At 39.7% G+C, this 22,924-nt stretch overlaps 1 protein-coding gene across 3 annotated transcripts in view; it reads left to right on the top strand.

Moving 5' to 3' along the window:
- MIPOL1 (mirror-image polydactyly 1) overlaps positions 1 to 22,924 on the top strand; it is a 212,168-nt gene that overhangs the window by 3,196 nt on the left and 186,048 nt on the right. The window contains exons 1-2 of one of the 3 annotated variants that reach the window (XM_058162287.1): positions 97 to 337; positions 12,531 to 12,612. The exons of 1 other annotated variant lie outside the window; for it this stretch is intronic. The gene's annotated coding sequence lies outside the window, so the exon portion shown is untranslated. Of the gene's footprint in view, positions 1 to 96; positions 338 to 12,528; positions 12,613 to 22,924 lie in introns of those variants that run through there. One more of the 3 variants, XM_058162286.1, reaches the window with a different exon arrangement.

A 22,924-nucleotide genomic window follows, 5' to 3' on the forward strand; every position in this document is an offset into this window, starting at 1 on the left:
CTGCTCTAGATAAGTGAACTCTGTCACTACAATTTAAGTAATCTAGCGCCCCCCCCCCATCCATTTGTGCCAATATGCAGTTCCCACCACTCATGATTGTTGGAGGGGGATTTTGGAAATGGTGGTTTAAAAATGAGGGTGCAGGTTAAGGAAGTTTCCACTAAATTGGTGGTGAAAGTCCTCACAACTCCCCAAATTCTACTTTACCCTGTGAAACTGCTTGGCTGCTGTAAATAACTTACTTCTACAGGTTACCAAATACCTTCTCACCCCACTGAACTACTGAAATTCACTTTGCTGAAATTCACTTTGCTGCTTAGCAAATTCCCTGTCCCAGGTACCCGTTTATGGTTTTTTTTAAAAATTATTTTAAAAAAAATAGATGCTAGTGGCATGCATAATGCCAGACTTCCAAGTCATCTTTGCAAGTATTTGCAAGAATGTTTTTGAGCATCCATTGACCACTCCCTTAGATTATAAAAAGTGGTTCAGAAATCTGTCTGCCTGTCAAGAAAAAAAAAACCAAACCTAGGAACAGCACAAACACATTTTCAAAATTCCAGTTGTACCCACTAGCCTAGAAACATTGGCTACTAGCTGATCCCAATGACAGTTTGCTGCTGGATGGCTTTTGCAATTAAAGGAGAGTACCAAAATCAGAGAAAATTGTGTCACAGAGAATTACGGTCATTCATACCTTAGTCACCTTCAGTTGCCCTTTCATAGATACAGATTACTTTTTCCATGGAACAAGATACATCTGGCACTATCGCTATCAGATTTTCCAAAGTGAAAGGGACTGTTTCACTTACACAGCCATTTTTCTGCAGCAATGTTAGCCTGTAATTTGGGGTTGCAAGGCAGGATCTGCCTCTTGGCAGTCTTGATCCAGAGTATGAATTAATCAAGGGCAAGGGGGTTTCTTTTTTTTTGTCTTGCAATATCCAGGAAAAACTGAGATACAAAGACATTATGCAGATAGTTCTCTACTTACAACAGTTCATTTAATGACTGTTTGAAGTTACAATGGCACTAAAAAAAGTGAATGATGACCATTTTTCACACTTATGGCCATTGTAGCCTCCCCATGTCATGTGATCAAAATTTAGACACTTGGTGTTAGATTCGGGCAATAAAGAGGCAGGAGACCAGTGAGTGACAACAGCTCTTTAGTTTATAGTGAACCCAGCAAAAGACATCCGGCAAAACCCCTCTTTATATACAGTTCTGGCTGAGGCTTCAACCAATCAGCAACATGCTTGTTCCCGCCCAAAATTCCCTCCAAAAGTTTAAAGATACATTACACTTGGCAATTAATATTTATGACAATTGCAATGTCCTCGAGTCATGTGATCACCTTTTGCCTTCTGACAAGCAATATTGATGGGAAAGCCAGATTCACTTAACCATGTTAACTAACTTAACAACTGTAGTGATTCATTTAACAACTTGGCAAGAAAGGTAGTAAAATGGGGCAAAATTCACTTAACAGCTGTCTCACTTAGCAACAGAAATTTTAGGCTGAATTGTGGTTGTAAGTCAAGGACTATCTGTACTAAAACTTTGCAGCCTTCTTCCCCAACACTCTAGCACAGGGATGTCCAAACTTGGCCCCTTGAAAAATGGTGGACCAACTCCCAGAAGTCCACAGCCAGCATGAGCTATAAATATGAGCAAATTGCTAGTTGGGGAATTCTGGGAATTGAAATCCACTACTCTTCAAAGGGCCAAGTTTGGACATCCCTGCTCTAGCAGCAGTAAGCCCTTTTCCTACTGAATTACATCCTAGGTTCTGTGATCCCAACTCAAGATAGCTTGCCTGCCTCTACCTGTTCGCCTCTCCCCACCCCCAGTCTGCCATTGAAAAGTAGGGTGCCAGCTTCTTGGGGCAGAGACCGTCCTGAGGCATTCACAGAGAGTTCCACTTGTAGATGTCTCCCTCCCAAAAAGAGAGTTTCTGTTCTGTCCCCCTCAACCACAACCCAAAAGACACACGAGCTGACTATATTTGCCAGCAATTTATTCCTACTACAGATATCAGTTCTGGCAAGGAACCTGCGATTGCCTGCCAAGTCCTCCTATCTCTTCAGTGCAACTGCGGTCCGTTGCTGGAGCAACCCAGAGTTCAGAAATAAACAGAAATCCAAAAGCCAATTCCTTAGTCTCACAATAAAGCAGCCAAAGTTTCCAAAAGTCAGTTTTTGTCCGTCACGAAGCCCAATGGCAGCTCCACCCACTTTTATACCCTGTGGGGTGTGACTCCGTAACTCAGCACTCCCTGGGCCGGCCCCTCACTTTCCTTTGTTGCGCACGTTTCCCTCGGTGTTGCTGCCTTGCATGTAGCCAAGATTGATCCTCCTCAGTTGGCTCTTGGGGCATTGCCGGGGAGAAGAAGGGGTCGGGGGAAAGAGGTTGTGTCAGCTCCTCCTCCTCCACCTGGCCTGCCTCTGAAACCTGGAGCGGAGCCAGAGAGGAAGGTCCTGAAGAGGGAAGCCCTGTCAGCTCTTCCCCCTCACTCTCCGAGTCACTCTCTGCCAGGAGGCCAGGTTTGGGGCCCGCAGGCACAACAGTTTCCCTTTCCCCAATGTAAGGCAAAATTTGAAAGATGCAAGCATACTTCTCTGGAAGGTGAACAACTGGTTTGCCTGGCACTGAACTCTGCAGACCAGCATTCACATGAAAGAATAAACTACAGTAGAAAGACAAATTGTTTTAGTAAGTTAACCAGTGGGGGGAAAGATTCCATCATCTAGTTCATCATCTTTAGAACCAGTATGTTGGTTTCTTCGCCAGAGAGCAAGAAAAACAGGCCAAGGAAGCAATGAGTGTGATGAATGAATCAGAAACCATAAAGCAACCCCCAAATCCTTGTTCCTGCCTTCTTAAGGTGCCTGTCCTTTTTTAGTAAGCCTACTGGCAGGGACAAAATCAGTTCAAGATCTTGTCATTTTTCAAAAGTTTCATATTTAGGGATATCTGGCAGCTCTACCGTTACCTAGAAAGACAGAAGTCCCCAATAAACTCAAGCATGGTAGACTCACTCTGAGTCCCTTTTCTCAGGAGCAGCCATATGCAGAGACCTTGGAAGTATGCCTTTTCAGTTGCAAGTTGTTCTGTGGAATGGATTTCTCTCCTGGCTTTAAGAAAGTCTTGATAAAATACGACTTCCCAGGCCATAGAGCAGCAATGGCTAACCTTTTTGCCATCGCATGCCAAAAAAGGGGGAAATGTGGGGGGGTTGTGCACACCTGTGCCCACACCCATAATTCAATGTTCCTCGCCCTCCCCTCCCCCGTGCTCCCCCTACTTTTGGCATGCAACGGCCCGCTAGGCTTGTTTTTCACCCTCCCCAGGCTCTCTTGGAGGGCAAAAATGGCCTTCCCACAATGGGCAAACAGCCCATTGCCGACTTCCAGTGGGATGGGAAGGCCCGTTTTTCACTCTCCCCAGGCTCCAGAGGCTTTCTAGGAGCCTGGAAAGGGCAAAAATGGCCTTCCCACAATGGGCAAACAGCCCATTGCCGACTTCCAGTGGGATGGGAAGGCCCGTTTTTCACTCTCCCAGGCTCTCTTGGAGGCAAAATGGCCTTCCACAATGGGCAAACAGCCCATTGCCGACTTCAGTGGGATGGGAAGGCCGTTTTCACTCTCCCAGGCTCTCTTGGAGGGCAAAAATGGCCTTCCCACAATGGGCAAACAGCCCATTGCCGACTTCCAGTGGGATGGGAAGGCCCGTTTTTCACTCTCCCCAGGCTCCAGTGGCACACATGCCTTAGGTTCACCATCATGGCCATAGAGATTCAAATATTGTAACTGCTTCTCTGGGGAAGAATGATACTTTAATTTTTGGTCTAGTCTGGTGATGGTAAACCTGTGGCACATCATGTCATTTTTTTTTGTGATACACCAGCATACCCCATTCTTGCTCAGTCTTCTGAGACTGCAGAAGCCGCACTAGAACGGTGTTCACTCTCACACGGCCTCCAGAATCTCTGGAAGTTTCATAAGAGGGATCTGCTTTCATGTGGCTTCTGAATCTTTCGAAAATCATGTGAGAATGGTGTGCTTTCATACATTTTTCAAAGCCTGCAAGGCCACACAAGAGCATTCTCTGAAGTTTCCAGAGTGAAGGTCTTGTGTGCGATCTGAAATTGCTTCGGGTAAGCATTTTTTTAATGAGAGGTAGCTGGAGCTGGGGCAGAATGTTCATTTGACAGAGTATTGTACCACTTCAAACAAGGGCTACTTGTTGAATAGTTTGGAAAGGTGGTCCCTTTTGCTCCCTTTTCCAAGTTCTTAAATCATTGTCCTTGTAAATGTTTAATCAAAAATGAGACCCAACATAGCTGAATGGCACGGGTGTCAAACTCGCCGTGTCACATTGCTGTCACGTGACATTTTGTGATGTTTTTCCCTTTCGTGGAGCTGGGGAAGACGTAGCCTGCACGTGACTTATCCGGCCTGTGGTCCCCCAGTTTAAAACCTCTGAGGTAGAGCAACATAAAAGATACTCAAGACAGGGGTCCTTTTAGCTGTATCTTTTATTACAACCACACTCTATCTCAGGGGTCTCCAACCTTGATCCCTTTAAGACTTGTGGACTTCAACTCCCAGAGTCCCTCAGCCAGCAAAGCTTCAAGCTCTGGGAGTTGAAGTCCACAAGTCTTAAAGGGACCAAGGTTGGAGACCCCGTCTCTATCTCAGTTACTAATAAGAGAAATACAATTCAATATGTACTGTATATATCGTAGCAGTTTTAACATGCTTCCCTAAAGAGTTGTATTTTGGATGATTGAAAGTTATTTAAAACAAGATGTAAATGAAATATTGTTTACATATAAATATGTTTATATCTTTTCGTTTTTAATCTGAATTTATAAAAATGGTGACTTATATGTCACAGAGCTGGATTTGACTGGTTAGGTTGATGTCCATATGGGCTTTTGCTTGTAAGCTTCCTTTTCCTATGTCTGTTTCCCTGAAAGCTGAACCCTAACGGTTGGGGTGAGTACTAAACATATTGTGTGAAGTTGGCTGTTATGATTCATAGGTTATAAGAAGTTTGTCCTTTGCTGTAGATTTAAGGGCAATCTTGCTAAAAACAATATTATTGACAGCATTATTTCAGTGGGAATTAAAATAAAACTGACTTTTATATAATTTGCCTCTTGCTCCTGCAGAAAAAGTAATACAATGGTGGTAATAGTTATAGTTATAGCTATTACTATAAACTATCATAATAGTTCAGTTTACTGAACTCTTTTTCTTAGCAATATGACCAATTCCATCACCTGTAGAAAAAGAGAAATAAGTATGAATTCAGTGGAAACTGACTTACCTACAGGAGGGATACTTTACTCTTGGTGTAGAGCCATAAGATTCCAGTTCTGTCATTAATAACTGCAAATGATTGTATTTTGATTACTACTTTCATGAACAGCTGTACAAAAGTAGTCGCTCCAAGAAGCAAATCATTTGGAGCATCAATATGAACAAGCCTTTGCATGCTGCTTCTAACCACTAAGCAGGTAACTTCCATGCAAAAACTCCAATTACATAATTGTGTGGTGGAAAAGGCTACACAAATTAACTGCTTTCTGTGACTCTTGGCTACATTCCGTTTTATAGCTATGCTTTCCAGGAGTTACGTATTAATGGGTGTTCTTTAATCAGTTGCTAAGTAGATTTGCAGCAGTAGAACTTTTAGAGGCCAATCATCTTTTAGGACTGGTAGAACAGAAATTCCTCCTTCCATGTTAATCTTTCATCCTAATTCATCCATCCCATTAAAGTCAATCACTCTGCAGAAGCCCCATGCTTTTCTTTTCAAGACTGACTCTTGGCTGATGTAGCCTCCGTTCTCTTTTCTATCTTAACAGAAAATTAGAGGCTCAGAGTCTAGAGCAATTTATTTTCCAAAGCACCTGAAGGCAAGACAAGGAACAATGGATGGAAAGTGATCAAGTGATTCAACCTAGAAATGACAAAATTTCTGGCAGAACAATCAACCAATGGAACAGCTTGCCATCAGAAGTTGTGGGTGCTTCATCACTAGAGGAGAATTGGACAGTCACTTGTCAAAAATGTATAGGGTCTCCTGCTTGAGCAGGGGGTTGAACTAGATGACCTACAAAGCCCCTTCCAACTCTTATTCTGTAATTCTATGTGGAGTTGAAAACTGAATTATAGACCGCACAGATGCACACCAACCCGTCTGATTTAATCAGGGTGGCTATTGGGGTCTCCCGCGTGGCATGGCTCCAGAATCCCCATGGCAATTAGCTTATCTAATTTTCATCTACCTTGGGGACAAAGAGCAAACGGAACCCTGCGGGGTTTTAGCCTGATTGGTTAAAAGCGATAGGTTTTCCTGTGTACTTGCCTAGGCTCCCATCAAAAACATCCCCAAACTTTACCAGTAGTTGATCTAGTTCACCTCCACTGATTTTGTTGATGTCGGTGACCCCTAATCCTAGGGGTTTGAACCACTCCAGGCTCAGTAGAGTTAGTCTGTTGTCGATGACGGTCAGGGAAAGCTGTCCACTGAAGTTGTTGAACTTGACTTTCACTGATGCTCTTCCTAGCACGGGGATGTTATTTCCGTGGAAATCATTTAAAGTGATGCTTTGTGGTTTGAGTTGTTTTTTCTTCATAGTCGGGATGAGGCTCTTCAGTGTCTGCCATGACACGATGGTGAAGAAGGACCCCATATATAATTCCAGGCTGCAAGGGGTCCTCTCTATAGGGATGGTGACGTGGTATTTATCAGCATCACATGGGTCAGAGTGACCCACCGTTGTTTGATTTATTCCTCTTGTTTCTGGGTATGGTTCTTCCCTATGCTTGATTCTTTGGGGCCCCAATCTCGCATGTCCTTGCCTCCCTGGACCAGCCTGGGGTCTTGGCTGGTATGGCATAGGCTGGATGGCCCTACAGGTCTCGGCTATGTGGCCCTTTTGCTGGCACCAGCGGCATATGGCATCTTTAAACTGGCAAGCTGGTCTAGCAGGAAAACCCATGCACCTCAGGCAACAGGGTTGTTTAAAATCATTGTCTCTTTGGCTTACTCTTCTTTCTGGGTAAATTCGGTTCACTGCCTGTTTCTCCTCCCAGTCTTCGTCGTTCTTGGGGACCTCAGTGGCTCAATCGGGCTCCCATTAGGTGCGATGTACTCCGCTGGTCTTTCGGATGTCGGCGGCAGAATTATCAGATGCTTCTGAGGCTCTGGCTTCCTCGACCACATCCTTGAAGGTGACTCCCCTCCTAATCAGCATAGTAGGGTCAGGTCCTTCATCCCCAAGATGAGTTTATCTTTCATCATTATTGACGAATTTGCACTTGGTTGCAATTTCTCGCAGTTTGGCCACAAAATTGCTGATGGTCTCACCCTCTCTTTGCTGCCGATGGTAAAATTCCTTTCGGCTCACCATTGGCATTGCTGTTGAGGCATAATGGTCTTTTAGGATATTCTGCAGTGTGGACCATGTCATCGATTCAATGTCTGCCGGTGATGCAAGGGTCTGAGCCATCTTGTAAATTTTTGTGTCGCGGTAGGAGGTCTTGGTAGTTGTTGGCTTCCAGGAACATTCGGAATCATCCCATATAGATGTGACATTCCTCAGTCTGTGGGTCGTAGAGAGCTGGTGCGGGAGAGATTTGGCTGGTCATCTTTGTTTGTCGGACAAGATTGTTCCTTTTGAGAAGATGGCCACGGATGCCATGAGGTGAAGGTCAGTGCCCTTTGTCCCCTTTCTTGTCCTCTTCAAGATCCCATCCTTCATCGCCAGTGTTAGATAGGGGACGCAAATAGAAGAGGCGGGCACTATAGTCCATTTCAGCACTTTATTTCCAGCCGCAATCAGGAGCAAGAGGCTGGCTTGCTGCCGGAGCTCTCTTCATAAAGAGCTCTGGCAGTCTTGCCAGCCACTGACAGTGGTTTATTTTCCTGCCGCTAGATTAGCCAATCAGCGGCGGGCATGCAAATGGGTGCTCCATACGTCCGTACATAACAGGTAGTCCTCAAGGACCACAATTGAGCCCAAAATTTATTTCTGCTGCTAAACCAAGCAGTTAAATGTATTTTGCCCCCATTTTATGATTTTTTGGGACACAGTTGTTAAGTGAATCATTACAGTTGCTAAGTGAATTGTGCAGTTGTTAAGTGAATCTGGCTTCCCTGTTGACTTTGCTTGTCGGATGCCGCCAGAGAAGTTTACAAATGGTGATCACATGACCTCCAGACACTGCTACTGTCATAAATAAATGTCAGCTGCCCAGCACCTAAATTTTGATCAGGTTACCATGGGGATGCTGCAACAGTAGCAAGTGTGAAAAGCAGTCGTAAGTCACTTTTTTCAGTGCCACTGTAACTTTGAATGGCCACTAAACAAATGGTTGTAAGTCAAGGACTATCTGTATCCCTGTTCCTTCATTATATTACATTGAAAATTGCCCTTTTAATAGTATGTGATTTTCTTAGACAACTTTGCCTATGCAAATAGTGTTTATTTGGTTTTTGTCCAGTACTATTGGGCTGGGTCTACAACAAGGGTTTCCAACTCCCGGGTCATGGACCGGTATTGATCCACAGCCCTTTGGGAACCAAGCCATGCAAGTAATAGGCAACCGTGCGAAGCTTCATTTGCTCGTGCGCGGGAGCTAGGTTGTGTGCATGAAACTAACACTTCCCACTCACCATTGCCACCGCTGCTGCTACCAGACCATGGAGCCAGACAGGTTGGGGATCACATTTCTTCAGAACATATTGTAGTCTCGAGATGATGAATTCCACTTTGACAATTGTGATTTGACAGCATTTATTATTCTGTTTGCTGTTTTCATTGTTTTATAACTGTTGCAGCAGAGGGCCATTTCAGGATGTTATAAATTGAAATACCTCTATATTATCTCAACAGTTCTCAGCAGCAACCAGGGGAAGAAGTCATGGTACACTTAATTTTTATCTTGAAAAAAATAACCCTATAAATTAGATTTGTCCAGATTACTGTTTTTTTAAAACCTGATAACTTTTAAGATATGCAGACTTCAATTCCCAGAATTCCTCAGCCAGCACCTTTATTAGCCAGTGCTGACTGGGAAATTCTGGGAGTTGAAGTCCATGCATCCTAAAGTGGCCAAGTGTAAAAAAAAAATGGTCTAAATATTCTTCACTGATATATTTGTCATCCTGGAGGCTGATGAATCTAAATGTAGATGTTTTGACATTTGGCAGCAAATCACTATCCTTACAGAGGGTTGCAATTAACATGTACTACGATATTATGTTTCCTGGAATTACAAGGATCTGTTTTAATTTTAATCATTTTTTTAAAAAAAATATTTGTGTCTGTAAATAGACCCTCTTCCAGATGGTAGAAGTTATTTTGATCCAATTAGCCTCTAAGGCAGAGGTCTTCAAACTTGGCAACTTTAAGACTTGTGGACTTCAACTCCCAGAATTCTTCAGCCAGCATAGCTATGCCTAGCATAGCTGCTGGAGAATTCTGGGAGTTGAAGTCCACAAGTCTTAAAGCTGCCAAGTTCAAAGACCTCTGCTCAAAGGATACAATCTTCTACACATTTCTCTAGATGTAAATGTTTTATCTTCTTTTAACTCAGAGTAACTGTAGTATTTCAGTAGAAGAACAAAACAGAAGACAAAGCCCCCTTTTTTTTTAAAAAAAATTTGTTGTTAACATATCATAAAAAGAGAGATTGAAATCACAGGTTCCCTGAAGCCTTTGAGAGAACATGTATTGCCAGAATAAAGTTTGTTTGTTTATTTTATTTATTTATTTATTTCATTTATTTAAAGTTTGTTTAATTGGGCATGGCTAGTCCAGTCAAGAGAAGAACCAGGGGAGACATGACAGCAATATTAGAGGGGCATAGAGGAGGGTGTCAAGCTATTTTCCAAGGCACCTGAAGGCCAGACAAAGAATAATGGATGGAAACTGACCAAGGAGAGATTCAACGTAGAAATAAGGAGAAATTTTCTGACAGTGTGAACAATCGACCAATGGAACAGCTTGCCTTCCAAAGTTGTGGGAGCTTCATCACTGGAGGCTTTAAAGACGACATTGGACTGCCATTTGTCAGAAATGGTTGTAAGTCAAGGACTATCTGTATCCCTGTTCCTTCATTATATTACATTGAAAATTGCCCTTTTCCCAGCTTCACATTTTGACAGTATGTGATTTTCTTAGACAACTTTGCCTATGCAAATAGTGTTTATTTGGTTTTTATCCAGTACTATTGGGCTGGGTCTACAACAAGGGTTTCCAACTCCCGGGTCATGGACCGGTATCGATCCGCAGCCCATTGGGAACCAAATAGCATGCAGTTGCAGTTATAGGCAACTGTCCGAAGCTTCATTTGCTCGTGCGCGGGAGCTAGGTTGTGTGCATGAAACTAACACTTCCCACTCACCATTGCCACCACTGCTGCTACCAGACCATGGAGCCAGACAGGTTGGGGATCACATTTCTTCAGAACATATTGTAGTCTCGAGATGATGAATTCCACTTTGACAATTGTGATTTGACAGCATTTATTATTCTGTTTGCTGTTTTCATTGTTTTATAACTGTTGCAGCAGAGGGCCATTTCAGGATGTTATAAATTGAAATACCTCTGTATTATCTCAACAGTTCTCAGCAGCAACCAGGGGAAGAAGTCATGTTACACTTAATTTTTATCTTGAAAAAAATAACCCTATAAATTAGATTTGTCCAGATTACTGTTTTTTAAAAACCTGATAACTTTTAAGATATGCAGACTTCAATTCCCAGAATTCCTCAGCCAGCACCTTTATTAGCCGGTGCTGACTGGAAAATTCTGGGAGTTGAAGTCCATGCATCCTAAAATGGCCAAGTGTAAAAAAAAATGGTCTAAATATTCTTCACTGATATATTTGTCATCCTGGAGGCTGATGAATCTAAATGTAGATGTTTTGACATTTGGCAGCAAATCACTATCCTTACAGAGGGTTGCAATTAACATGTACTACGATATTATGTTTCCTGGAATTACAAGGATCTGTTTTAATTTTAATCATTTTTTTAAAAAAATATTTGTGTCTGTAAATAGACCCTCTTCCAGATGGTAGAAGTTATTTTGATCCAATTAGCCTCTAAGGCAGAGGTCTTCAAACTTGGCAACTTTAAGACTTGTGGACTTCAACTCCCAGAATTCTCCAGCCAGCATAGCTTTGCCTAGCATAGCTGCTGGAGAATTCTGGGAGTTGAAGTCCACAAGTCTTAAAGCTGCCAAGTTCAAAGACCTCTGCTCAAAGGATACAATCTTCTACACATTTCTCTAGATGTAAATGTTTTATCTTCTTTTAACTCAGAGTAACTGTAGCATTTCAGTAGAAGAACAAAACAGAAGACAAAGCCCCTCTTCTTCTTTTTTTTTAAAAAAAGAAATTTTTGTTGTTAACATATCACAAAAAGAGAGATTGAAATCACAGGTTCCCTGAAGCCTTTGAGAGAACATGTATTGCCAGAATAAAGTTTGTTTGTTTATTTTATTTATTTATTTATTTCATTTATTTCAAATTTGTTTAATTGGGCATGGCTAGTCCAGTCAAGAGAAGAACCAGGGGAGACATGACAGCAATATTAGAGGGGCAGAGAGGAGGGTGTCAAGCTATTTCCCAAGGCACCTGAAGACCAGACAAAGAATAATGGATGGAAACTGACCAAGGAGAGATTCAACGTAGAAATAAGGAGAAATTTTCTGACAGTGTGAACAATCGACCAATGGAACAGCTTGCCTTCCAAAGTTGTGGGAGCTTCATCACTGGAGGCTTTAAAGACGACATTGGACTGCCATTTGTCAGAAATGGTGTAGGGTCTCCTGCTTGAGAAGGGGGTTGGACTAGATGACCTATAAAGTCCCTTCCAGCTCTGTTAATCTGTTAAATTAGTTTGTACAGAACTTGTTAGGATCATCTATCCACTCCTTAATCATTCAGAAAAAGATGAGGAGAGCACCTTTCTCCTCCTGTCCTGGCCATTTTTTACAGGCATGATTGAGAGCGTTTTAACAAACTTGCATCACTGTTTGGTTTGGTGGTAGCCTCAGATAGAAGGTCCATACAAAGAGTGGTAAGGATAGCTGAGAAGATTGTAGGATGCTCGCTTCCTATTATTCAGGTTACTGTTCATAAGCTCTATGTGCTTAGAGCCCGAAATATTGTTAGAGATCCCAAACACCCACTTCATGGTCTGTTTCTGTTGCTCTCCTTTGGGTGGAGGTTTCGGAGTATCTATGGCAGGACTACTAGATTTTGTAAAAGCTTTGTTCCTTATGCCATCCATCTTGTAAATTTGCAGGATTCTTTTTTCACCCTGTATATGTATACATTCAAACTAGACTGTGATGTCATATATGTGTGTGTATGTGGGTATATGCTTAATGGTTATCTTTTGAGAGCTGAATGCAATGAAATTTCATGTTAATGTATGCTGATTAGTGTACATTTGAAGTGACAATAAGATTTTATTCTATTTTTCTATTCTAATTACAGGAATTGCTGTGGAACAATTATTTAATATAGTCTTTCCCAACCTGGTGTTGAACTTCGGCTTGCACAAGCACTAATCATCCTAGTAAGTAATCATTCCCTATTAATGGGAACTAAAGTATAATACTTTCGGCATCAGCTTAATTATGAATGCTGGGATAATGGTTTGTTTTCCTTCCCATTGGTATGAAATTTTGAAGTCACAAAGTTTCTTTCCAATGAATTCATGGATATGCCATGTAGCTTTCTGGGCAGTATTCCTATGGTATAAGATCTTTCAATTCTGCTATCCCAAGCCCTAAGAATTCCTCATTGTCTCCCATCCAATTAACAACCAGGTCTGCTTAAATATTTTATCAACCCACTGACTGCCACCTGCTGTAACAATGGTCAGTATTCTCAGATAATTTGTGCTAAGGTCAAAATGTTAGTCTCTTTGGTGAGGAGGGGAAGGGAAGGGAAAGGATTTGCCTCTAGAATCACATTATAAAAATAGTTGTTGGATGGCAAAGCCACCAGTCTTGCTGTAGTTTAACATGCTTTGTTTTATTTTCTGCTTCAGGGTAATTTTTTTGAAATTAGATGCCAGTTTCTCTGGATATCTCCCATTACTTTCTTTAAAATGGCTTGTTTTCAAGATTTGATCTTTTATTTTTTACATCTCTCCAGTCAGAGTAATCCAGAGTTTTGCTTCTGTTATCTAAGATTAATGTCAAGAAAATTACAAACTCATTCAGCTGCTAGCAAACAGAATTTGCATTTTAAGTTATTTTTTACTAATATGATGAAATATATGAATATGAAAATATTCCAGTTATTAAAACTTCCAAGTTATTAAATAAAGAATAAGAACTGAAAAATTAGCATTTTATACCTTAGTGTATATCGTATTATTTATATTACAAGTGCAAATATCTTTCTTCTGAGATTTTATTTTCATTGCTCCTTTCCTCCTATTTGACCTTCAAAAATCTCTTATCTAGATAATAGAAGGGTGAGAGTGGAGAATGCAAACCAGCAAAACACGCACTTGCAGAAATTAAAATACAAAAACATGACAAATATAAAATTTAAAATCCAGAATAACAATAACAAAAACCCGTTGAGACAATTAACAGTGGGAAGAATTTCACCTGACTTCTGTAAAAAAGAAAAAAACTAAACTTTTTGGTAATTGGACTTATAAATGAGAGACACCATAGGTGGTACAATAGGCAATATAATAATACATTAGTGACTGATGCTACCTCTGTATCTGAGCAGAATAATATAAATGGCTGTATGAGAAACATTTACATTGTATAGTCGCCTGTGGTCTCCATAATAGATATTAGGGACAGAATTGTGGAAGGCAGACAAATATTTCAGTTAAAAAACTAAAAGGACAAATGCTTTTAACTCTTTCAACAATATCAGATAATCTTCTGTTCTTTGGAAAAGAATCAATAAATTATTGGCCAACACTGAAAGAAAGCCACTGCTACCTTTACATATCTTAATGATCTGTAAGTAATGATCCTGACAATGATTTAGATCAGCGGTCACCAACTGTGGTCCGTGGACCACTGGTGGTCTGTGAGAAAATTTTAGTGGTCCGCAGAAAAATTATTTGCATCTTCTATATTGCACTAAATCAGGCAAACTACGGCCTCTGGGCCGGATACATGCAATGAACATTTGTGTTGCTGCAGAGTCTCCCCCTTCAGGGTCTTTTTGTGTGGGTCGGGGTGGGGGGGAGAAATTCTGACTCAGGGTCTACTTCAGCCTCCTGGTGTGGGGCTTTGGGCGAAGCTGGAGGGAAGTGCTGCTGATGGTGAAGAGCCAGAGGACTTTATTCCAGTGGGACTGCCTTATGGCCTGGAACTGGCTGACCATCTCAGCTCGCTGAGCCTTCAGGTGCTGGTACCTGGCCTTGCACTCCTGCTTGGAAAGCCTATGCTCCTAGTCCTCAGTGAGGTGTTTCTATTGAGCCGCCTTCTTGGTCAAATCCCATTTGAACTGAGCTGTTTTGCCAATTCTTTCTTGTGGTGGCTGCTTAGCTCCAACAACTGCTTCCTGTTGGGGCCCTAAGGAGCCTGGGGGGGGGAGGCGATGAGTGGCTGGGAGGGGAGGGGTGAGTAGAGACTGGCCAGGCGCCCCTTGATGTGAGTGACATCGAGTTGGCCATGCCCACCCAGTCACATGACCATCTAGCCATGCCCACCCAGCCAGTCATTAGGCAGATCATATTAGTGGTCCGCAGGATTTAAAATTATGAATTTAGTGGTCTCTGAGGTCCAAAAGGTTGGTGACCCCTGATTTAGATAGCCGGATAGATTCCTAGGGAAGTAGCAAGTCCCTATTTTTAGTAGAAAGAAACCTGGGAGTGAAGAATAAATTATTGGGGGGAACAGCGAGGTTGAATTCCTAACAGCATCACTCTACTACAGTATTCTAGTAAATATTGTCATGAATCCAAAATGCTCTGGGTGTACCAATGTTGTTTCTGCAAATAGAAATTCTGATGTTCAGTAGATGAGAGGCCATCAAGGCTGTGCAAGATCTTCTTTTGGGTGCTTATATTGTGATGCTGTGCAGTGAGATTTGGGTAGTGATATCCTGATATACTCAGATCTTATAAAAGTATGTTTCATTCATTGCTTACTGGCAACAAAACAAAACAAAACTAGCCTAACCAGCTCAACCAATTACCAGAAGAAGGGAGATTGTCTGCAATATGCTGCTGCTGGCCTGATGGGTTTTTTTTTTTCTGGCAATGAATAATTGGTGGTTGTTGTGGTGGTTGTTGCAGTGTGTGTATGTGTGTGCTTGTTCTAAGGTTTTAACTACGTAAGTTGTCTGGAGTCACTATGGATAAGTTGGGTGGCTATATAAATTTTCATACTAAAATAAATAAAATAAAGTGCCTTTTATTCATTATTTCCTGCTCTCTGCTTGTTTATTTTTATTTTTGTTTTTGGGGGGGAATCAGATTATGTCAATTGACTTGGCTAGTTATAGAGCAGATATCCATTGTATTGTATTCACTAGCATCCTTCCATTGATGCAACTTTCTAAAGCAGATTTGGGAATATTCCTGGGATATGAAGAAATTGAAGAGAAAGATAGGCTAAAAATTAAATAGAAAAGAACATAAACATGGCATTGAATCAGCTACATCCCATACATTGAATTCTAGTTTTGTTCTAAAACATTGTTAACTGTTTTCAAAATACGATTATTCTTTAGGAATAGTTCCTTAGTTTAAACATATTTTAAAGCATTCTAAATTATATGACTGAATATATAGAGACCCTGCATAATATCTATAAAATACCTTTTCTCCAAGAATGCTTTTGTGTGAGAGAAAGAGAATGGATGCAAGCTGGATATAAGCTATATACATATATACATTGTGGTTTATGAAAAATAAAAACGCAAAGACATTTTTGGAGAAAATATATAATTTTATAGATGTTATTCAGGAGAAAACTTTATTCCCAGGCTAAACAGAATACAGTTTCTCAAAGGTTATATTTCAAGAGTTACTTCATTTTTAGAAGATGTTAGGAGCCAGGCCCAAGTAGGTAGTAGTAAACCCAATCAGTTCAAAAACAAACAGACTTTATTAGAACAGCTGAGAATTAACTCATTCTCAGCATTGTCCAAACTAAATCAAAGCAAATTCTTTATAACACAATTCTTCAGCCTTATCACCAACCGTGGTCTAATTAGGCAAACTGCCAAAGGCTTTTCTTGGCAAAAGTTCAAAAGCAGAGGACACCGAAGAAGAGAGAAGCAGAAGAAATAAATGCAACAAGACAAGGAGCAATACTATCAATGTTGTTTTCCAACAAAGAGCCCAAACACAGTTGCTGGTGTTTTAAGCCTTATGGGAGGGGCCAATCATCTCTTGGCCCTACTCCCAAGTCGTCCTCTTTGCTTTAGCTGCTCTTGCTTTCTGGCAGTTTTTCTCATGCGTGCATTAGGAACAGGTTCATCCTGTTCCTCTGCCTCACTACTCTCAGCCTCTGGAGGCTTCGGAGTCCGCACCTTACTCCCCAATGGCCCTGGCCCCATCTCTGCCTCCGATGCAGAGTCCTCATCCGGGCCTTCCCCAGCCTCCAGGACTGGCCATGTTCTTCCTCAGCCTCATTGCTGTCCGACTGCGTTGCCAGCTCCGCAGGCTGATGGCGGACCACAACAGAAAACCAGCTCAAATACATCTCTTTTAGTAAAACATTGACTTTTAACCTGCATTTTATTGTTTTTATTTTTAATTTTATTACCACCTTGAATACTGCGTTCAACCAAAAAAACAGAGTGCATACAATTAATATTAATAAATGTGCATTAATAATTCCTGGTTCTACCTCTAAAATAATTTCTTTTTTTTATGACACTATACCAACATTATTTTGCATCCATCTATAGCTCAGTAAGAATTGAAATATTCTCCAAAGTCTCTGTGTATATTTGAGACAAAAGTCTGAAAAGGGACTTATTCAAATATTTGGGTAGAAGTATTATGATTACAGTAAATTAGAATTATTTTAAAGTAGTATAGCAGCAGCTAGTCCTAGTATTGTTCTTGTAAATTTTTTCTCCTTAAAAATTGCTTTCTTCCTATCCTTTTTGTGTTACTATTGTTACCATTTTTCTGTTAAACATCAAAAAGTATCATATGCCAAAAATGATGATGAAAAGCAAGGGCAATGTTTATTAGAACAGATTACTGAGAAATCCTTTGGTGCTTACACCTGCAGAATTAGCAAGAAAAAAATATAAGTACAGTAGTATCTTTCTATCCAAGGGTGAATGAACTAAAGAAACAAATTAATCAAGGGGCAATAATATATTATTAAACAAATACTATGATGTGAATATGATTTGTCTCTTGTTCTGAAAATATGAAAGATATGAACAAAACAAGTTACATTAATTGTCTATTAATCTTTGAGTTTTCTTTAAATAATACTGAGCGGAGGGTGTACAACAAATAAGAAAAGGATAAGAACAGTTTGTCTCCAAATTAATATTACATACCACTAGAGGGAGCGATCTGCTAACAGTTTGTATGTACTGTACTAGTCCTGCTTTCCCATCACATAACTAAGGTCTGGTCTTGAGACAGATTTTTATGGGGGAAAAAATCATGATCAGAGTGTAAAGATATTGTCAAAACTTATTTATTTGAGAATATTTTATATGTGTATTATTGGTTGAATAGTTACTGTAAGCAAAGATGCAACTGTATCTTTCTGCAGGGAAACAGATGAACAAAAACAGCTGCAGCATCAACAGGAAAAGTCATACTTTGCAAAGCAATTCAGTACACGCAGTCCCAAATGGTGTGGAGAAACATCCATAATTTGACAGTGTATCTTGTTTTGCACATGAATTAAGTAGAAACATAAATCGCAAATTCATTATCAACAGCTAGTCCCAGTATAACCTGGCTGATAAAAATGGAAGAATTGTGTTTGGCATTTCCTCTGTGTGTGTTTATGTGTCTGTGTATTTGCAATTTGGTTGCATTTCTTACACTTTCACTTCTTGCACTTTCACTTGAAAACATAGGATCAGTGTATTTTTTGGACATATGCAATTAGTACTGCTTTTGGGAACTTTTATTTTCATTTGATAGATACACTGAATATTGGTGGAATACAATAAAACACTCTGCTACAGTGTTTCTCAATCTCAGAAAGTTTTAAAATGTGTGGACTTCAACTCCCAGAAAAGTTGCTGAGATTGGAAAGCACTGCTCTGGGTTTCATTTTTTTTTTCTCTGCCTGCCCTTAAAGTCTGCTTCAGTGGATTTCAACATTTCTTGGAATGAATAGGGCTAGAAGCATTTCCTGAAAGGCAGGTACAGTAGTTCTCAGAAAAACTTACCCTTGGATTTCTGCCCAAATATTTGTTTCTGCCTATGATAAACCTATTACATTAACCATCATGAAATGGCCCAAATGTAATACAACTTTAGTGACTGTTTTTTTTAAGAGAGGCTAGTAAAGAAACATCTAAATTATTCCAAATAATAGAATAGAATAGAATAGAATTTTTATTGGCCAAGTGTGATTGGACACACAAGGAATTTGTCTTGGTGCATATGCTTTCAGTGTACATAAAAGAAAAGATACGTTCATCAAGGTACAACATTTACAACACAATTGATGATCAATATATCAATATAAATCATAAGGATTGCCAGCAACAAGTTACAGTCATACAGTCATAAGTGGAAAGAGATTGGTGATGGGAACTATGAAACGATTAATAGTAGTGCAGATTCAGTAAATAATCTGACAGTGTTGAGGGAATTATTTCTTTAGCAGAGTGATGGCCTTCGGGAATAAACCGTTCTTGTGTCTAGTTGTTCTGGTGTGCAGTGCTCTATAGCGTCGTTTTGAGGGTAGGAGTTGAAACAGTTTATGTCCAGGATGCGAGGGATCTGCAAATATTTTCACGGCCCTCTTCTTGATTCGTGCAGTATACAGGTCCTCAATGGAAGGCAGGTTGGTAGCAATTATTTTTTCTGCAGTTTTAATTATCCTCTGAAGTCTGTGTTTTTCTTGTTGGGTTGCAGAACCGAACCAGACAGTTATAGAGGTGCAAATGACAGACTCAATAATTCCTCTGTAGAATTGGATCAGCAGCTCCTTGGGCAGTTTGAGCTTACTGAGTTGGCGCAGAAAGAACATTCTTTGTTGTCCTTTTTTAATGATGTTTTTGATGTTAGCTGTCCATTTGAGATCTTGCGATATGATAGAACCCAGAAATTTGAAGGTTTCTACTGTTGATACTGTGTTGTCAAGTATTGTGAGAGGTGGAAGTATGGAAGGGTTTCTCCTAAAGTCTACCACCATTTCTACGGTTTTGAGTGTGTTCAGAAAGTATCTTTGACCTACCACTTAAGTATTTGCATGTCACACAAAAACTAGGTGACCTGGATTTGACTAGCAGCATTGTAATGTAATTATCCTCCTGAGCTATACCTGATATCCCAAAAGAAATGTGTAAAGTTTATTTTCAAAGGTTATGGATTTGGTTGAGTGATGTCATTGTGCGGCATACAGAACAGGAATCTGCAGAACTCTTTCGCTGATATTTATGCAAGTATAAACGAACACATTCAAGTTTTAAGGAACAATGTTAAGCATAAGGCAGGCAAAGGTAATGTTTTGACATTTGTCAAAGTGATTGAACAAAACAACTCAGAATTCTATTGAAATCGTACCTTTTCCTTGTTTTGCTTGTCTTTGATGGATAAAATAAATTTGAGCTTCTTAGCTGGATATTACTGGCTTGCAAAGATTAGCCATATGGATTTTCTTTTGCATTTGAACTTTGTGGCATTGCACAACAGTTTTAAAGGCAGGTTTTTAAAATCGATTTAAAAAAACAAATGCAAAAGGTCTGCTAACTGTACCACAGCATGAAGATGAAAAATGAGCCCCTTCACCTCCTGGGGCTGCTGTCCTTAGAGGATAGGGCTCCTCCTGTTTCTCTCCCACTCTTATGACAGAAAAGTATTAAAACTTTACTCTGGCAGCAAATGAGCTGTCAATCTCAATAGATGGATGTTTCATGTTTTTGTTTCTATAAGCTTATAAGAGGTTGTAAATTCCTGCTTCTGTTTCCTCTACTCCCTGTTTCCAATCTACAGGCAGAAATTAGTTTACTAATTAAATGAAGTTACCCCAATATGCTACCTTTTTTTATTCATGACAAGGTTATAATGAATTCAAAATTGTAGCCTAAGGTATTTCTTTTCAGTGCAAACTTTCCTCAGAAGGTAAATAGTTGAACTTAATGTATTTTACGACATGCTGCCAAATATTATCAAGTAGAAATCACTATGTGAGGGCAATTTCACTTTCAGAATAGAATTTATCTGTATCTCTCTTACTGGATGTAAAACCATTCCTTTCTGTTGGTTGGAATGGCACGAGATGTAGCAAGACATAAAATTGGTATCAATTAGAAACTTCAGAGTGTGAAGGCTGTTAGCTTTATTGTCCACTGTTTTCCAAAATTGTTTGATGCCCAGTTTTTGGCATTGTAGTAAGGATTTTAAAGTGCTCAATCAATATAGGAACATTTTTATATACAGTACTAATCTAATGTTACTTTGAAAATTAATATTCAGTTTATATAGCTTATACGTCTCTTTTCTATTTCTTCTTGGTTTTTCTTTTTTCAGTTGTGTTTTTGAACATGTTTGAACAGGAAAGATACTATTTAATATTTGTAACATCTGTTTTGTTTTTTGTTTGAATTTCAGTGGTTTGCAAACTTCCTTAATTCTAGCCATAATACATTTCTTAATATTAAGTTCATCCAAATGTGTGTGATGATTATGAAAGTACTGTGTTTCAGATCAGCTTTTTCCAGTTAAGCTTTTGGAATTTGAGAGGTATAAGGAGGATATATGGTTGAGAAGCTGATTCATATATTTACAGTACTATTATAAATTAAACAGAGATGTGTTTCTTTATATGTCTGAAATAATACGCTTTTCAGAAGATGGCAAGAATTAATGCTATTTAGTAGGGCTGTCTACCATGTCCATTCCACACTGGATGTGCTGCTCGATAGATTGTATTATTTAGGAACTAAAATAGCACCACTAATTGGAATCAGAAGATTGAGTGGTTGATCACATGTTATGTCCAAAACCTGTACAACTCATGCCAACCAGACCTTGTCTACGAGGCTCTTTAAATGGATATTTCAGACGGGAACCACTGGAAATATGAACCATGCCAGTTTCTGGGAAGCATATGAACATACTCTTTTCACAGCATAGAATGTTTTGCTTAAGGATCATAAATATTATCAACTTTCCCTGAGACCCTTTAGAGTTTAGAATATCTCCCAAAAGATATTCTTTTGAAATACGTTTTTGCTTTGTTTATATACCTACTGTAAGTCCTGTTGAATTCTGTGGAACTAAGAACTAAGTCAACATATGTAGCAATGCTGTTGCTGCTTAGTTACACTACAACTAAAGTTTGGGCTTTACGTCTTCCTTTTGGCGAAACCGCTGTAGAAAAACAATGCTGAGATTATTTATAGCATTATCCACAAGCAGGGTCAAAAAAAGCAAGATAGCCCTCGCAGCATTACAATGAAAACTTTTTGCATGCATGTTGCTGAATGTATATGGACCTTCCATAGAAAAATCTGGATTTCCTCAAGGCTCAGTTTAGTAATTTGAGAGAGGGTGTTTACCTGGTTTACTTAACTTTTAATGGAATTTCTAAATTATGGAAACCTTTTGGCTTGCCTAGACCACATTTGAGTGAGGAGAAATTGTCTTAGTCCACATATAAAATATATAACATCGTTATTGAATATAAATCACATAATAATGTTAAAAGTGTACAATCTTGTGGGGCTGCATTACTGGGTGTCTAGGGCCACATACAGCCCATGGGCCTTGGGTTGGACACGTCTCTCCTAAATAGTCTTCTCGCACTCATTTGTTTCTTCCGCTCATCACCAATTTTGTTCTATCTTAGTGTTTTGTTCCCTACAGGAAACAGCTTTTTTCGTACTCCATCTTGTCAATGTCTGTGTTTAGAAGCAATGGTTAGAAACAATTAAGACAAAGACCAATTTAATTTAATTTAATTAATTTAATAAGCTGGGTAGCTTTATTTTTCAAGTTATTGGCCTTCGTGTGGTTTTTGGGAAATAAATACGCATACATATATACAGTCAAGTGTGATAAAAGCCACACTTTTGGGGGGGGGGGTGTCAGATAGAATCTCCAGGATATTTTCAACTGGAGATTGATTGAGAAGAATAAAAAAAGAAATGTACTCGAAAATCTGATGCAATGCCCACTTTTCTTATCTTTGTCCACTTTTCTTATCTTTCAGGCGTTGGGCCAAATATCAAGTGTTCATTGCATCAGATTTTCCAGTGCATTTCTTTTTTAAGTCCCTATTTATTTTTGGAGTGGGAGGATCATCTTAATTTAGAGATTTCCTTCCTTTTAGGTAACACAGTATTTTCTCTCCAACAGATCTGATATTTTGCCCCTATTGAGAGATTATGGTGCCTCTTTTTATTATATTTAAATGGCAACAGTTGAAACTAGCCTTCATATGAATAAGCTCTGTTAAAATTTTACTAATGAAAGCTTTAATGGATTGAGAGTAATAGAAAAATTGCTTTTAGTGCATCCTTGTAGAGATCCTATTTGAAACCAATGGCATCCTGTCATGTTCAGTAACATATCTGTCATCATCTTCATTTTGTTTCTTCAAGCCTAACAGTTTCATTCAGGCTTGCACTTTGCCTTGTCAAACCACCAAGAACTTCATAATGTTGCCATCAAGGGTAGAATTACACCACCTGTTTATCTGCCTTTTCATTTTCAGAGTTTCCTCAGTTAAAGACAT

Source organism: Ahaetulla prasina, chromosome 1 (genome assembly GCF_028640845.1).
Source record: "Ahaetulla prasina isolate Xishuangbanna chromosome 1, ASM2864084v1, whole genome shotgun sequence".
In the NCBI taxonomy this organism is placed as follows: domain Eukaryota; kingdom Metazoa; phylum Chordata; class Lepidosauria; order Squamata; family Colubridae; genus Ahaetulla; species Ahaetulla prasina.